The sequence below is a fragment of the Oryx dammah genome, unplaced genomic scaffold, assembly GCF_014754425.2.
Source record: "Oryx dammah isolate SB20612 unplaced genomic scaffold, SCBI_Odam_1.1 HiC_scaffold_17, whole genome shotgun sequence".
In the NCBI taxonomy this organism is placed as follows: Eukaryota; Metazoa; Chordata; class Mammalia; order Artiodactyla; family Bovidae; genus Oryx; species Oryx dammah.
The window spans coordinates 278,761-292,142 of NW_024070201.1; the positions used below are offsets into that span (position 1 = coordinate 278,761).

Consider the following 13,382-nt stretch of genomic DNA (forward strand, 5'->3'; position numbering starts at 1 on the left):
AACTATACAGTTAGATTCTAAATAATTTAGGTTGAATAAAAATTATGTTGAAAAGTGGAAAAGAGTAGATCTTTCACTACTCAAAGAATTATAATGCAAAGGTCATAGTGATAGTTTATTAACTCAAGTGATTTTTATTCAGAATATCTCTATTATAGGTTTTGTGATAAATTCTGACTTTAAATTAATAAGCAAAGCTAGACAAGGACCTTAGACCTGGCCCTCGTGACACTGAGAATACAGGGGATAATATAAACATGAGAATACAGATATGTTACATACCTCTGACCAAAATGTCTACGCTATTTGGCAAATAATTTATCTTGAATCACTTTTCTTACTGATTTTTAAACATTTCCTCTGCCAGTGGATCTTCCCAACCCAGTTCTGAAACATGTATTTTCTGAGTCGCCTGCACTGCAAGCAGATCCTTTACCACTGAGCCACCAGAGAAGTCTCTTTAACAGTTCTAAAAATTGTAAATCACTGTGCTGAACACCAGGTTTCCCTGGTGGTTCAGACACTAAATAATCCGTCTGCAATGTAGGATACCTGGATTCGATCCCTGAGTTTGGAAGATCCCCTAGCGAGGAGCATGTCAATCCACATGAGTATTCTTGCCTGGAGAATCCCCAGGGACAGAGGAGCCTGGCAGGCTACAGTTCATGGGATCACAAAGATTTGGACATGACTGAGTGACTTTCAAATGTTGTATACCTGAAACTTAAAATTATAAATCAGTTTTTTAAAAAAATCAACTTGATTGACCTAATAGAACCAAGTTCTGCTCAACTCTCATCTCTTCTGAGGAGTTTTCCAGCATCATGAATTTCCCCAATCTGTATGTCCCAGGGGAAGATGCCAAAGATGAGCAGTCAGGTCCATGACATGGAGATTTGTGCAAATTTGAAACAAAGTGTCATTGTGTGAAAACTTAATGATGATTAGTTATGCTTCAAAAAGTGCTCTTTATATTGTTCACTATTTTTGTCTGTGAGCTGTTAACAGTACATGCTAAAAAAAAAAGTGAAAACCAATATAAATTAATGCCAGAGGTATATTGGTAAAAAAAAATAAATAAAAAGAAATATTTTTTTTTAATCTAAAGGAAATTTGGTATTTCTGTCAAACATTTAATCAATGAGGATTCTGTTAGACCAGTACTAATATCTAAATATAGTTCTTAGAGTAATAACTTAAGATACCTAAAAATCTCCTTGGATATACAACATTAACAAAGGAAATACTCAACCAACTAAACAAAAAACTTTCCTCCTTATACAATTGACAAGTTTCAGAAAATAATTTGGAAATTTTTAAACCTCTCAAATCAAACAAATTGACATTGTCTTAGCATCATTGGTAATTATATATTTTATAACTTTCTACCTTTATGAATACTGTGCACAGAATTATCTATTCTTTACCAATATTACAAAAATAACAATGTCTGGTCTTGTCATTGAATTTCCATGTGGTAGGGCTTCCCTTGTAGCTCAGTTGGTAAAGAATCTGCCTGGAGTGTAGGAGACCTGGATTCGATTCCTGAGTTGGGAAGATCCCCTGGAGAAGGAAGTGGCAACCCACTCCAATATCCTTGCCTGGAAAATCTCATGGACAGAGGGCTGCAGTCCTTGGGGTCACAAAGAGTCGGGTATGACTGAGCAACTAACACTAACTAACTAGTCATTTTAAATACACTGAAATGACATAAACTAATGATCTGACAGATTCTTCCACGTTTCATAAGTGAATTGCAAAAGGAAAAAATAAGTAAATGACAAAAAGTGACATTGATTTAAAATCCTCTCTAATCATTCAGAGAATACAAATATATTACATACCTCTGGCCAAATGTGTACCTAATTTGACAGAAAATTTCCCATGAATCACTCTCCTTATAGGTCTTTTAACATCTTTGTTCTGAAGGCTGTAGATGAACGGGTTTAGCTTAAGACTCAGAAGGACATAAAAAACAGCTGCATAGTTTGTTCTACAGATGCCTCAGAAGGCAGCCTTAGATACATCCAGAACAGTGTCTCACAAAACATAATGACAACTGTCAGATGAGACCCACAGATGGAGAAGGCCTTGTGCCTCCCTTCTGGAGAACTCATTTACAGAATGGCTGTAAAGATGACAATGTAGGAGAGGAGGAGGATGGTGAGAGAAAACATGAGGCTGCAACCAGCCCCCATGAACATGGCAGTTTCATTGACATAAGTGTCTGAGCAGGCCAGGACTAGGAGAGTTGGGTCCGCACAGTAAAAGTGGTTGATTTCATTGGGTCCACCGAAGGAGGGATGGAGCATCAGGATGGTCTGGGTAAGACCATTTGCAAATCCATAAATATAAGATGTAGCAACGAGAGAGAGGCAGACAACTTGGGACATCTTGCTGCCATATAACAGGGATTTGTGGATGGCAATGTAGTGGTCATAAGCCATTGCTGTGAGCATATAGCTATCTCTGAGCCCCAAGGAAATGAAAAAGTCAAACTGTATTAAAAAAAAAAAAAAAGGAAGGAAATGGTTTTTCTCTTGGATAAGAGATAGACCAGCATCTGAGGAGTGACATTGGTGGCATAACAGAGATCTACAAAGGAGAGGTGACTGAGGAAGAAGTAAACTGGAGTGTGAAGCTTTGAGTCAATTCTGATTAGGAAAATCATGCCCGCCATTACCAATGACTGTGATCAGGTAGATAACTAGAAGACCACAAAAAGGACAGGCTGCGAGTCAGCTTGATCTTCAGTCCCAGGAGGATAAACTCAGTCACCTCTGTGTAGTTTTCCTTTAACATTGTGTTTGCTCAGCTTCCAATGATGTCTAAAGTAAATGAAATAAAAATGCATTTTTTTATCATTCTCCATCATCATCATTTCATCAGTGCCTACTTCTTTCAAACTTCTAAATACATGTGGCATAAAGAAGTTACATAGGGGATTTTTCAGGTGATCCAGTGGTTAGAAGTTCATTTTGCAAGGTAGGAAACAAAGATTTGATCCCCTTTTAGGGAGCTATGATCCCACATGCCTCATGGTCAGAAAAAAAAAAAAAAAACAAACATAAAACAGAAGCAATATTATAAGAAATTCAGTAGTCTTTAAAAATGTTCCACATCAAATTTGTCTTTAAATATCTAGAGGTAACCTAGTAATCATGCAGTAGATGCTTCAATATTTAACTTAATATAGAATACAGTTACATAGTTTCAAATGCTTTTCTGCAAGTCTTTTCATAGTTGAGAAGCTTAGATTTTTCTACAAATCTTTATCATGTATTTGTCACTTACAATCCCTTTAAATATATGATTTATATTTATATTCCTTAAACCTATGATTCTTTGTTTTCAGAATAATTCTGATGTAGTGTCTAAAGTGTCAGTAATTAAAATTAATTGTTTCTCTCCCACAGGTGAATGATTTAGGGAAACAGAACAGATAGATATTTATAGAATTGTGTCTGTCTACCTGCCACTCTAACCTCAATGTTATTTTCTAGGTAGTCCCTCACCCTGCATTGCAAGTTCATTTTATGCACCCTTGCCTACCTCAGGTGCCCCTCACATGACCAAATCTTACTTCAGTAAGATATCCCAGGCTATCCTTAGCTTTATATATTTCAACCAATTATTTAGGGTAATAATTGGCTCATGGGAAACAAAATTAAATCAGTGTTTTTGTATAAATAGAGGTAAAATACTGTACATAAACAATATGTGATTACTTTTATATATTCATATTTATCAGTGGTATTAAATATTAAAAGAGGAAATAATTTGGGGTAAAATAACATATTAAAAATCTCTGCTTGAGGAGAAGACAATTCTTTAAAGAGTGATTGACAGACCCATCCCCAGACCATAATGATTTTGTTGTAACTTTACCTCATTTTAACTCTCTTAGAAAATAAAAATAAACTGTATGATAGGGATTCAATCTGAGTTCTGTAAAGGTCACACTATTAATAATAACCATATTATCTATAAAACTGTGTCTCAGTATGTAAGAAATCATAAAGTGCATTTCTCAACTTTTGTACATGATAAAGGAGGCCATCTCCTTGGAAGAAAATCTGTGACAACCCTAGATAGCATATTAAAAAGCAGAGATATTACTTTGCTGACAAAGGTCTGTCTAGTCCAAGCTGAGAACTGGACCACAAAGAAAGCTGAGCACCTAACAATTGATGTTTTTGAACTGTGGTGTTGGATAAGACTCTTGAGAGTCGCTTGGACTGCAAGGAGATCCAGCCAGTTCATCCTAAAAGAAATCAGTCATGAACATTGATTGGAAGCACTGATGCTGAAGCTGAAACTCCAATACTTTGGCCACCTGATGGGAAGAGATGACTTGGCAAGGAAAACTTAGAGAGAAGTGGACAGAAGTGGGCTCTGGGCACTATAAAACTTGGTATTCTTGACAGACTCTCAACATGAGGTTCTATCTTGTGGCCTTTGATCTATTTCTTTTTCCATTATGATACCACTCCATGGCATATTTATAAATATTTGTACTATGAGAAAAATAGAATTTAGCTCAGTTGATAAAGAATATGCCTGCAATGCAGGAGCTTCCCTGGTGGCTCAGAGGGCAAAGTGTCTGCCTGCAATGCAGGAGACCTGGGTTCGATCCCTGGGTCAGGAAGATCCCCTGGAGAAGGAAATGACAACCCACTCCAGTACTCTTGCCTGGAAAATCCCATGGACAGAGAAGCCTGGTAGACTACAGTCCATGGGATCACAAAGAGCTGGACACGACTGAGCAACTTCACTTAGTGCAAAGCAAGACACCCCATTCTTATTGCAGGGTCCAAAATATCCCCTGGAAAAGGGATAGGCTACCCACTGCAGTATTCTTGGGCTTCTCTGGTGGCTCAGATAGTAAAGAATCCGCCTACAAAGCAGAAGACCTGGGTTTGATCCCCAGCTTGGGGAGATCCCCTGGAGGAGGCCATGGCAAGCCACTCCAGTGTTCCTGCCTGGAGAATCCCCATGGACAGAGAAGTCTGGTGGGCTACGGTCCATTGGGGTCACAAAGAGTCAAAGACGACTGAGTGACTAAGCACACAGCACAGCAAACTGTTCAATACCTAGACCTACCTGTGAAAGAAGAGTGATTTCCCAGTAACAACTCGGATATGAAGAAGCTGAGGAATTTATACCAAAATTGTCACAGAGGGACCAACACACTAGAGTTCAATTATTTCTCACAGAAAATCATCTAGACTATAAACCACCATGAGTGATTTATTCTCTTTAAATCTTAAGCCCATTGAGGACATGATTCTTGCCTCTCCCCAGTATCTTCAGGGAATCAAATCTGACATGGTATACTAATGGGACTCTTTTTTTTCTTTTAACTAATGCCTATATTTCTTGATATTTTGAGACTTGACTTGGGAAGGTTATTAAGTTCTCATGCAGATAGAAGACTGAATGATATAGGAAAACCATCAGAGGGTCAGATAACTTTTGCTGCATTTGAACTATTTATTTACTGATTCTCAACATCGCTCTTTATATTTTAAATTGTTATAATAATAAATATCTAGCAAAGGGAATACCATGGATATACAGATAATATAAATGTGCTAATGATGCTTCCTTTGTCAGTCTAGACCATCTATACAGTTTTTCTTTTTTATCTTTTTTTTTTTTTTTTTTGGTCTAACTGGAGTTTAATCCTTAAATTTCATCAATAGAGCTCCTCAGATGTCTAGTTTCCATCTGAGTTAAGCCAGAGAGAGAAACCAGGAGCCTAACAGAGAGGAGAAGAAGAGAAAATTATCCAAATTTCACTTTTCGTTTTCTCCCAGTTTCACAATGAAGTGTTAAGGTGGCTGAATCTTTTCAAGGAAAATTCCTGTTGAGGTGTGTGTTGAAAAGGTGGCCTGGAACGTTCTTCCTGGATCCCATGACACTAGAACCCTGACAGAGGCCCTTGTTTTGGCTGCTTCAGTCTTGTATGAATATTGCCTTATGATGTTAGCCTCCAGCTGCTTCAAATTCTTGGACTGATTTATTTAACACTGCCAATATTCTCCTCATTAAATTAAATTATTTCCATTAAATTATCTTCAGTTAAAACATGTGAGTAGGATTTTGTTTTGTCTCACATCCCTGACTCAGACCAGAGTGTTACACAATAATTACCAAGTAAATGTTCTGATTGAAGTGATATTTTTGGCTTCACCATTGATGGATACTAAAGGGGCCATTGAATCACCATCCTTCTGGGTCATGGATCACTTGCAGACTACACGCAGGAGTCAGAGATTAAAATTACTAGCATTGTGGTGTACTTATTCACTCAACAGATCTGCCTCTTTGTGACATCATGGAATGTAGACTGCCAGGCACCTCTGTCCATTGGGATTCTCCAGGCAAGAATGCCGGAGTGGGTTGCATTGGCCTCCTCCAGGGGATCTTCCCAATCCAGGGGTTGGACCCAGGTCTTTGCATTGCAGGCAGATTATTTATTGTCTGAGTCACCAGAAAGCCCAAGAACACTGGAGGGGTAGCCTATCCCTTTTGCAGGGGAACTTCCTGACCCAGGAATTGAAACAGGGCCCCCTCCATTGCAGGTGGATTCTTCGTCAGCTAAAATACCAGCACTCCTGCAGATAAAACTGGATATGAGAATGCAGCTTAGACATGCCTCTCTACCCCTTTCTTGAGAAATAGAGTCACCCAGGCACAGCAGAATAGTGAGAGGACTGTTGCTCCCTCCTCCCTCTTGACATGACCAAGCAGCATGTCTGATTGAGATGGAAAGGGGTATCAACAACACTGAGCAAAAAAAGACATTTCTATTGATGATGAGGCATCTGCAGTGATCTTTTCCATCATGTCATGTATTTCCATTCACCAAACCAATGTAGGTAAGTGGGAATCTATAGAAAGCATGTGAAATGTCCTTCAAAATCAGTACTGCTTTTACAGTTGCCTCTGGATATCTTTGAAATAAAGATACTGTACAGTAGAATACACAAAAGCACAACCACTTGTAGAGGATGCACACACATAATGTACACCAGTCATGAGAACTAACTTATGTGATTCAACATGTGAACAACACATTCACATCTTTGAAAATTCACAGCTCAAAGGTTCATATGTAAAGGACTTATTGTATATGAATACAGTTTTGCTGTTTGTGACAACATGGACTAAGTTGGAGGGCATTAAACTACTGAAATAATGCATAAAGAGAAAACACACAAATGTTGGATGATATCACATGCATGTGGAATATAAAAAATATAACATACTTGTGAATTAAACAAAAAAAGAAGCAAATTCACAGATACAGAAACCAGGCTATGACTGCCAGTGGGGAGCGGGAAATGGGGAAAGGCAGTATAGGGTTATGGGAAAATCGAGTTATTATGAGAATATGTAAAATCATGTGTATAAAATTCTTGAAAATTTTAAAGCACTGCAGAATTTTAAAAAATATGTCACTAAATAGAATAGTGTAATCTTCCTTTGGAAAGTGTAGGCATGTGTGTGTGCGCACAGCACAGAGCACTGCAGAAAATCATATGTGAATTGCTCCCTCAAACACAAATGTTTTACTTCATTGAGGCTGTGACTCATTTCTGTCTATGAGTTTCCAGTCAAGATGCAACAACCTTTGCTGGAGAACAGGAGTTAGCACCGAGTTACAGGTGCTGTAAAGGAACGTTTAGGAGGAAACACTCTGAAAATAGCATATTCATTTGTATGACAGAATCAAGATGGCTTAGGAAATTTTTCATGATCTTTAACACAAGTAACTTAAGAGATAGAATAAGTGGTGATTACCAGAGCAGAAAAAAAATGGAAAGAAAATGACAAAGACTTAGGAATTTCAAATGTATAAAGACGTGGTAGGAAACTGAACTAGAGAAGTTCATTTGAAGAAGGATTCATTTATTGTATATCACTTGATGTTTGCCTGTAGGACCCAAAGTAGTCTTGACTCATAAGCTCAGTGACTTATGTGAGATCCAGACATACACCAACTGAAGTAGAATAGATGTACTGATAAATGTAAAGACAAAAAAAATAATAATAAGTCTATTGAGAGAATTTGGGTACACAGAAAATCACAGTTGACCTGGCTGCTTGGTCAGGCTGAAGTGAAGATGAGTATCTTCTGAACAAGATACTTAAGGGTTTACTAGTTCATAGCCAAGTAGAGTCTCTATCTGTTGGAAAAAAGTATATACCAAAGGATTAGCTCAAGGACAGTAGAAAGCTACAAATTGTTAAACCTGGAAGTAGGACTTTGTACACTATAGATAAGATGCAGTACAATAACAAATATACTGTATCCTTGTCAAAAACTATCAAGCATTTCAAGACAATGACAGGAGAGCATTGCATCTAATATAAGGGTTTCTGAGACCAGAACACTGTTAACATACTAGTTGTATATACACAAAGCATGCCATTCCTGCAAGACAGAGGGCAACCTACTTGCATAGATGAATTTTGTAGGATATTTAATTACAAGTCAATGAGAAAACATTTTGTTTCAGAAAAAATCAGTAAAGGTAAAATTTAGCATGAATTCACTGTAAGATGGTTTTCACATCCTCTGTTTTACTTGTTTGCTTTGCTTTATATCTCATGAAAACTTTCAAAAGGCTATTAAAATCATGGATCCTCAATAAAAATAAGGCAACCCCACACAATCTTAACAAGAAATAAAAAAATCAGTATGTAAGTGGTTCTTAGGTTGTCTGCCTCTAATGATAAGATCTCTTGTACTAGGATCAGGTCCATCACATGCCTGAGGACATGTCCTCATATTAGTGTGTAGAGGGCAAAATGTTTGCCTTTCTTGGTTCTTCTGCACCACTGACAGCTCTGTAAAATATTGTTCAGAAAGATCAATAGACATTTCAACAACTTTGTTGCCCAGGAAATTAGTTGAATTTCAAACTGACACTGAAAACAAAAAGGAATGTCTGTACATAACTTGATAAAACAAAGTGTAAATTGTAGGCATTAGATTGAGAATTGACTAAAGTTTCTTTTGACTAAAAAGAGAAAGTAGAAACACAGAGGTTTACTTTTGGTTTGGATGTGCACTTGTTTTCTCTACCTCCGATTAAGATAGTTCATTGATCCTCTCTATGCTGAGAAATGTAACCACATTTCTAGCAGGATATGGGAGGCAAGGACCCACTGTTAAAGCAAATCTCAGAAGAACTTAGGAGCTGTAGCCAGGAATGTGACATTAGGAATCAGCCCTCTTGAGATTCATCATAACACCTGGGGCCAGAGAGAAAATCATAAGTCTTAGTCTTATTCTCCATAATTTCAAATCACTGTTTGCCTTAAAAGCTGTATGTGGGAACACAAAAAAAAAATGTCAAATTGAGTTTGATGACTGCTTGTTTTATGTTTTTCCTTCCTTTTATAATGAAATGACTTCCTCTCCAATATTCAGAGCTCTTATCAATATCCTTCATGAGGCACATGGATGTCTTGAACAGGTCAGGCTTTAACAGGAGTCTGAAATTGACAAAGTGATTGGCAAACGTCATTTATATAGGTAAGTTGATTCCTCAAAACAACCCAAAGAGGCAGTGACTCACTCTTGAAGTTTCAGCTAAACAAGTAGATATTCTTTTAAAGAAAAATTGTGTCACTAACTCACCCTGTGCTACGTGGCTAGTATTTGTTCAGGTAGTGTTTGAGTTCCTGCCTTCACAAACCAAGTTGTCTACAGTTTCCGTCATAGGTGGTTTCCATACCTCAACCTGAAGACAGGTTTCCACAGCTAGCACAACACTGAAACTGAAAATAAGAAAACTAATAATGATAGCACTTTAATCACAGAGAAAGATAATCTGATAGTGCATCTCTCTATATAATTAAACTAAAAGAAGCCAGAATATAAAATATATTTTAAATTGAAAACAAGTATTTGTCTTGGTGTATTCATACCCAAATGAATGCTCCATTCCGAATGGACAAGCGATATTCTTAGATAAGTGGATTGAAGGGACTCGCACTAAAATAAATGATTAAGGGTTTATAACACTCAGAAGAAAACTAAACCATAAATGAAGAGTGGTAGCAAAGAGAATTGTTACAGAAACAGGGATAAATGTCACTAAAGTTAAAGGAACATGGATATTGAATCAATATTTAATATAAACATACTTGAAATCACATATTACATAGATGATGTGTAAACAATTATTAAATAATTTATTATTAGTGATGAATTATATGCCTGGAGATGAAAGTTTATTAGTTAGAAGCAGGATATAGTCATAATTAAAATATTCTAAGCTCCTTTTATTATTTAATAATAGGGTAGATATACTGATTAATGACTAAGTTAAGACAAGTATGAATATAAAACTTAAGTAAATCTATTGAAAATAGATGATAGAATATGTCATAATCAAACAAGGAGCAAAAAGAAAAGAAACTAAGAAAATATGATTTAATTCACAGTGGGTAAAATCAAAAAGCTTTGACCAATCTAGGAAAGTGAAAGCAAAGTCGCTCAGTCATGTCCAACTCTTTGTGACCCCATGGACTGCAGCCTCCCAGGCTCCTCTGTCCATGGGATTTTCCAGGCAAGAGTACTGGAGTGGGTTGCCACTGCATTCTCCAGGGCATCATCCCAACTCAGAGATTGAACCAGGGTCTCCCACATTGCAGGAGGATGCTTTACTCTCTAAGCCACAAAGGAAACCCAATCTAGACAGCATATTAAAAAGCAAAGATATTGCTTTGCCAACAAAGGTCCTTCTAGTCAAAGCTATGGTTTTTCCAGTAGTATGGATGTGAGAGCTGGGCTATAAAGAAAGCTGAGCACCAAATAATTGATACTTTTGAACTGTGGTGTTAGAGAAGATTCAGGAGAGTCCCTTGGACTGCAAGGAGATCCAACCCATCTATCCTAGAAGAAATCAGTCATGAATATTCATTGGAAGGACTGATGCTAAAGCTGAAACTCAAATATGGATGGCATCACTGATTCAATGGACACAAGTTTGAACAATCTCTGGGAGTTGGTAACGGACAGGGAAGCCTGGCATGCTGCTGTCCATGGGGTTTCAGAGAGTTGGACATGACTGAGCGACTGAACTGAACTGACTGAACTGGAAACAATAAACGTACTGCTAAAGAGCCATGATTATCAGAAAGAACTTTTAGTTTTTAAGTATCAGAGATGGGATAGAAACTATAAATGTTATGAGGAATAATACTAACTTATTACTTGACTAATTTAATAATATAGACTCCATGTTTAGAGAAATATGAAAAGAAAAGAGAAAAACTCACAAACATCTCTCTCATGTCTTATGTGTGAAACAATAAAACTTGTGTGGGGATACTGAAGATCTGAAAAAAGCAGAGAAATCAACTAACTTGGCCGAATAGAACCATATTCTGTTCAACTGCCATCTCTTCTGAGAGTTTTCCAGCACCATAATATTCCCCCACTTGTATGTCTCAGGAAGAAATGCCAAGGGTGAGCAGTGGGGTCCATGACATGGAGATGTATGAAAATCCTAAACAAAAGTGTCATTGTGTGAATACTTAGCAATGATTTCTTATGCTTAGAGAAGTGCTGTTTATATTATTTTGTGTTTATGGTTGTGAGCTGGTAAAAGATTATAATAAAAAATAATGAATGAAACTAAAATATCAGTTTTAAAAGCAGGGCACTTGTTGGTGAAACAAATCGAAAGAAGCTTTTTTTCAAAATCTAAAGGCAATTTGGCATTTCTGCCAGATTATTTAACAATGAGGATTCCACTGGACTAGTACTAACATCTAAACAAGTTTCTTAGAGTAATAACTTAAGATACCTAATGATCTTCACTGACACATAATGAGAACAAAGGAAAAAAATCAAGCAAACAAAGAGAAAAATCTCTCTTCCTGATATGGCTGACAAGTTTTTGAAAATATTTAACTATAAACCCTCCGAATCAAAGAAATTTCATTGTCTTAGCACCATTTGGTAAATCTGTCTTTTATAACTTTGTTCTATGCGAAGAGTTGACTCATTGGAAAAGACCCTGATACTGGGAGGGATTGGGGGCAGGAGGAGAAGGGGACGACAGAGGATGAGATGGCTGGATGGCATCACCGACTCAATGGATGTGAGTTTGAGTGAACTCCAGGGGTTGGTGATGGACAGGGAGGCCTGGCGTGCTGCAGTTCATGGGGTCACAAAGAGTCGGACATGACTGAGCAACTGAAATGAAATGACTGACTGACCATTATGAGTACTGTGAATAGAATTATCTGTCCTTAGTAATTTTACAGAGCAATAACAATGCAGCCTGGTCTTGTCATTAAATTCCAATGAGACATTTATTTTAAATACATTAAAATAACACAAGCTAATGATCTGAAACATTCCTCCAAGTCTCATAAGTAAATAACAAAAGAAAAAAAGCCAATAGGAAGAGTGATTTATTTATTGAAAATTATCTCTGATTACTTAGAGAATACAAATATATTACATACCTCTGGTGAAATGTGTATCTGAACTGATAAACAATTTCTCTTGAAACACTTTGCTTATTGATCTTTTTACATCTTTGTTTGGAAGGCTTTAGGTCTGTATATTAAAACTCTGTACACTTATGAGTAAAGTGGATAGAATAAACTGTCCTTTATTAATTTTATACAGCAATAACAATGCTGCTTGGTCTTGCATTTTAACTTATAAGTGGCATATTTTTTTAATACGCTGGGGGTCTCCAAACGGAAGAAATAGCCTGCAAGTGTCAGACATTTTTATCTCTCTTAAGCAGTAGGAGGAAACACACTAGTGATATTTTTTCCTTCTCTATACAAATTTAAAAAGAGGTTTCTCTTAGAACACTGTGTTGCCATAATGACACCAGGTTTCACGTGAAGTTAAGTATTCTCAAACCTAGAGATAAACAATTTCTTTTTCTTATGGAAATGTTTTATCTTAAGCTATGCTAATGTCCCATGCATTTACCCCAAACTCTGTAGTTATCCAGGTCTATGCCCCAACCAGTAATGATGAAGAAACTGAAGTTGAACGGTTTTATGTAGACCTACAAGATCTTTTAGAACTAACACCCCAAAAAGATGTCCTTTTCATTATAGGGGACTGGAATGTAAAAGTAGGAAGTCAATAAACACCTGGAGTAACAGGCAAATTTGGCCTTGGAATGCGGAATGAAGCACGGCAAAGACTAACAGAGTTTTGCCAAGAAAATACACTGGTCATAGCAAACACCCTCTTCCAACAACCCAAGAGAAGACTCTATACATGGACATCACCAGATGGTCAACACCAAAATCAAATTGCTTATATTATTTGCAGCCAAAGATGGAGAAGCTCTATACAGTCAACAAAAACAAGACCAGGAGCA

At 37.0% G+C, this 13,382-nt stretch overlaps 1 pseudogene; it reads right to left on the reverse strand.

Moving 5' to 3' along the window:
- Nucleotides 1–1,836: 1,836 nt before the first annotated feature.
- Nucleotides 1,837–2,802, reverse strand: LOC120876061 (annotated as a pseudogene).
- Between the last annotated feature and the right edge of the window lie 10,580 nt (nt 2,803–13,382).